Genomic DNA, 5,614 nt, shown 5'->3' on the forward strand with positions numbered 1-5,614 from the left:
TTATGGTATATGAATGATATGTAAGGCTCACGGTTATGTACGATGTGTATGGTTCATTGGATGTGTATGGTATGTGGTATTTGAGGAACTCACTAAGCTTTGTGCTTACAATTTTAGTTTATTGTTTCAGGCACTCCAGTTTTCAAATGAGAGAGCTCGGGACGATCGCAGTGCATATACACGCGTTTTCCGCAATATGTGATCTTTGGGAATGAACCCTGAATATTGTTTTATTTCAAATGCTTTTTAATGTCTGGATAAGTTTTCATTAATGTTTTGACAATAATAAAAATAAAATTTTTACCTTGGATTTTTAGGATGTTTCACACCAATACTTCTCATCCAGGTGATATGCATTTATCGTCCATTTTTAATTTTCTATGTGGTCTCCTGGATTGCCCTACCCATCGCACATTGAAATTTTAGATATACTTGTTCCCGTCAGCAGGTGGTACTCTCGTAGCGGGATGTACGGTTGTATGCCCGGTTGCATCGAAGTTGTTGTTGTCATATGTTAATGTAACAAGGGTGATAGGACTTGCACAATTAATTCGTTGTTTTTAGAGTGATGAAGTATTGAATCAAGTAATGAAATCAAAATCAGAGTATCAAGAATTGAGAACACATAATGTAAATAAGATCTAGTTTCATCTCATATTATGCTTCACGGTTACAGAGAGAAAATAGACAAGACAAACTCCAAACCTCTTATCAAACTCTAAGTAACATTCCCTATTTATAGGAAAACAGTAAAGCATACAAAAAATTACAAAGGACTAAACTTCATAGATTCGACATAAAACGCCTTTGCAAAATAAAATTACATTTCGACACCTTACAACACAACTTCGACCCTTACAATCTCCCCCTTTGTAAGTAGTGTCAAAATCAGTTGATCAAAACTTGAGCAGCCATGTGTAATGTTCATCGAATTTCAGCATACCAATTCATCACCTTCTTTAGTTCAGCCTTACCTCCATCGTTATTCTTCTTACAACTATTCATACGCACAACTTTCCCGGTATGCCGCTCCGCGAGCTAGGATTTTTTCAATGTCCCTTGTTTGGAAAAAGAACTTCGATGATTTTCCCTTCTTACTCTTCACAGCAAAAACTATACCAAATGGCTTCAAACGTATTTCACCATCCACATACTTCTTCAACTAAGCTTCACTCATTGTCTTGGTTTGAGGAACAGTAACTTCTTTTTCCATTGTTGCAGCCAACTCAACGTCTGTCATAGCTAGACAATCATAGTAATTGTTTATGAAAAGCTTTATATGGCCCAGACCCAAATGTAACACATCCTTGCTTGTGTTTTGGAGTTTAGAAGCATCCAAATCCTTAAGAATATATGCAACTTGAATCAAATCATTCAAGTTCATCAAAGGGAAATCAGCAATGGAAAAATCGAAAGGTACTTTATTTGCTCTCACAACGTGATATCGAAAATTCTGCAGCATATTTTTGAAAAGTTCACCTTTCGTTATACTGAGCACTTGAACAATTTTCACCAATGACCAAACCTCTTCTTGTTCCTTCCCCAACACTGCATGGAACCTCAGCTTCATGTGAGAAAAATCATCCTTGTTCTTGAATCTATTCACAACCTTATATTGAGCAGTGAGAAACATCATCTCATTGATTGGAAAATCAAGCTGATTCATATCAGAGTTCTCAATTGCATAACTCTTCTTTGGCTATTTCTCGAATTCATACATTTTGTTGTATGCAACTCTGGCTTCAATATTTCCATAACTGTGAAGCTTACTCGGATCACCCTTGTTCAAAGTAGAAGGATCGTTTTTACGAAGCCTCAGAATAATTTGAATTTGTCGTTGTTTATTCATCTCTACATCAATCTCAGCCTTTCTTTCTTCTTTCGTCTTTTCAACAAGAATTGCTTTCCCTTTGTCTGTAGTTGTTATAGTTTCCTTAGGTTTTGAACTACTTCCCCCTTCACCAGTTGAGCCAATTACAATGCCTTTGGTAATTGGCCTTGTAGTAACAACAATAGATGTTACAGGATCAGCTTTCGAAATTATTGGTTTTGAACTGGGAATGTGAGTTGTAAAAACTTTGCCAACTACTTTCACTTCTTCTCTTGTAATACCAGATGCACCTTCTCCTTTACCAACATTCACCTTTTCTCCCCCTTGCACCCCTGTAATAACAGGTGGGGCATTCGTTGGTAAGAGACTAACCAGTTGAGATAAAGGAGCTAACTCCTTTCGAATCATTTCTTCAAACAACTTAATTTTCTGAGTTAAAAACTCAGAAGGCAACAAAGATGACGAACCAGACTGTATTAGAAGATCCTTCAATTCGACAAGCATGGTGTCTAGTTTACCAACGCTTTTTTTATCATCTTTCACTTTATCTTCAAACTTAGGAACAAAGGATTAATGTTATTTTACAAACGTAGTAACTCCGGCTGCAATTATATCAACCTTTTCAAGTATGGCCGAATACTTGGTATCCAACTTACTGATCTCGTTGGATACATCAACCTTCAGTTCTTCAAGCTTGTGATTTACATTCTCACGAACCGTTTTAACATCTTGCACAAAAAGAACATGACGTTCCTTTGCAATCCGTTTCAAATCCTTGAGCTCATCATTAAAAGTCGAAGAGGCAGATTTGACTCGTAATTCGTTATTTTTATCCATGGAATAAAGTTTTTCGAAAATACGAGATTCAGAATCATTTATCAACTTATCCACTTTCTTGAATAACCGAACCTCCTGAGCTTTAAGCATCACATCAACTTCAAGACTTGAAACAAAATTCTTACCCCCTGCATCTACTTGGGATTGAAGTATTGAATTGAGCTTTTTTTAGAATATTGAACTGCTTCCCGGACATCAGCATATGATCTGGGATATCTTCATCTTCTTGATCAAACTCAATATCAGCAAAAGAACCTCCAAAGCCTTCATCATCAGTATCAGTATCATGAACAGGCTTAGGTGGGTTAGTGGATTGTGATGAGAAAGGGAAGTGAAGGGTTGATGGATAACATGATCAAAGGTTGGTGAATTTTTAGTTTGATCAATAGGTATGATATATGGTGGTAAGGAAATAGAAGTATCGATGGTAGAGGTTTCAGGAATACCTTGAATTGATATTGGATGTTCTATATTCAAATCTCCTTTACCCATGTTGACATTTACATCCGTATCAGATACGTGTGTAATGATGTCTAAGGTTCAAACCTCCTCATCCAATGACTTGGTTAACGAATCCTCGGGTGATTTGACCGGAGTCTTCTCAGGAGATGAAATTTTCTTTGAAAGATCGGCCTCTGGAGTGTCGGGAACAGCTTCTTCTTCTGAGGATGCACTTTGAAGAACCAATTTCCTCTTCTTTATCTTCTTGGAAATATGTTTCGCCATATCTTCAGATAGTCGTTTCTTTGATGAAGGAGAAACTAGAGCTTGGACTTCACGAATCACAACCCCTTTTCGTGTTACATGAGGCTTGCAAGTCATAGTTGGAGAAAAACTAGAGGATCTTTCAGTAGACTTTCGTGAACCACTAGCTTTCTGCTTCATTCTCTTGAACACACCAAACTTCGAAGAAATTGTTTGTTTAACAAGTGCAACAACCTCAGGCTCAACAGGCTTAGTAATTGTTGTCGAAATTTGCCCCACTTCCTTAGATTGTTTGTTTGGAGACTTCGTAACTTTTGGTTCTTGCACTGTCTGCTTACAAGTACACTTAGCCCCTTTCTTGGATCGTCTAGACTTCTTAGAAGAACCATCATCCTTCTTTGATAACAACACACCTGTTTTGTCATTTGGGTTAATTGTCATCAAATACGCCATTAACACTGGATTGATTGGATCAACTCGCTTTAGCATTGCATCTGGAATCCTTGCAATGTGTGGGAACACCTCTTCATCATCCTCAATCGGTTTTGGGTAATTATACTTCAAAAACTCAGCCTTTGGTTCATCAGTTGGCACCAGAATTCCGTCTTTTTCATAAACATAACGAAGAATCAAACACCAATACCGTGCACAAGAAACCCCTTGAACAACATTTGTATTTTCCACACTTTTCAGAAATTCTTTCCACATCTGAGTTGAATAATCTACTGTAAGATCGTAGTAGAGACCAGCAACCATTACATACACTTTCATTCTGCCTTTATCCAATCCAACACTCCGACTAGTCAAACAGCAAAGAAAAATACCAAATAGAAAATTCCAAATGCTTGGAAGGCTTGACTTCTTGAACTCGCTGATCTTGGTGAGTGGGGGCTGATGACCCATCTCATTGAACATATGGATAACTTGGGCATTTGTAAGATCATAGTATGGTGGACAATTGGGAATTTCAAGAATTTGACAGAACAGTTTCTTGGAAAGACGAATCTTCTTATCATTCATCAGATTAAAGGTAATCACATCCATAGCTTTGTTGTAAGTGGCTGTAGAACTGGCTATTGAGAGCCAAGACACCGGAACAGCAAACGAACTGAACATCGCAGTTGATAAAACAGAGTGTTTTAAAGCGATAATCAACATTTCCAGTTCTTAGGGTACACATCAACATCACCCTCAACTTGGTAATTTGTACTCTAAATCTTCATTATGGGTTGAGAAGAGATATTGTCAGTAGTGTTTGGTTGATGCTCAGCCATTGGAAAGATTCTTGAAAACTTGAATATTCAGAGAAAAAAAATTAGGGCACAAATCGTCTGTAAGTGTAAAATTGGAATGAAGACCCAATTACAATTTTTATATGTATCCCCAATTTTGAATTTGAAACGGTTTCCATTTATGAATATGACACGTAGCCCTGGAAAGTTGCACCATGAGCTATGAAAGTCGTCACGTCTGATAAAGTAGCACGTTATCCGAGAAGCACGCATGGTTACCAAACCGTTACATCAACTGTCTTTTCGAAAGGACACTTGCATAAGAACCAAAACCGTCGTAATGGAGGTTGGTCTCTTTCGTTTCTGGGTTTAAAAATGAAGTCGTATGCCAGACTGTCGAAATCATCAGCCTGAGTTGGTAATACTCAGAACCTAAAGGATTTCGTGACTATAGTGTGTCAAAGAAAAAGATAAGAATCAAGAAAATAAAAGTTTGGTTCTGTGATGTCAAAAAAATTATTTCGACATAAAGGCAGATAAAATCCCGGGCAAAGATTGCTTCACTATTCATCAAGAGAGATGACTAGCAGCTTGTGTATTTTCCCGTGAATTACAATCGAATAATTATAGAGAAGTATCGAAGGGCCTCTTTTTAACAAGCTTCTTGGGTGTTTTGTGATTTCGTTACATATCAGCACTTAACATAAATGTGAGTAATTGTAACAGAAATTATTTGTATGACCAGTGTAGTCATTGACAAGTAAGCTTTGTAAGAATTATATGAAGTGACATAGAATTCAAATGCAACTCACACGGATATCATATTCAAGAAAAAAAATGTTTGCTGGATCCTGTTGGGTAACAAACATCGTGGGATTCGAACATTTGATCAAGTTCACTCAAAAGAATTGAATATGATTTGGAGTTTCGAAAGTTGGTACTGAAACAAATGTTTCATTAAATTGGGAACAAAGTTCCCCATCAATTTCTTAAATGAGTTGGACATTTT

Source organism: Lactuca virosa, chromosome 6 (genome assembly GCF_052849685.1).
Source record: "Lactuca virosa cultivar CGN04683 chromosome 6, Lactuca_virosa_CGN04683_v6, whole genome shotgun sequence".
Classification (NCBI taxonomy): Eukaryota; Viridiplantae; Streptophyta; class Magnoliopsida; order Asterales; family Asteraceae; genus Lactuca; species Lactuca virosa.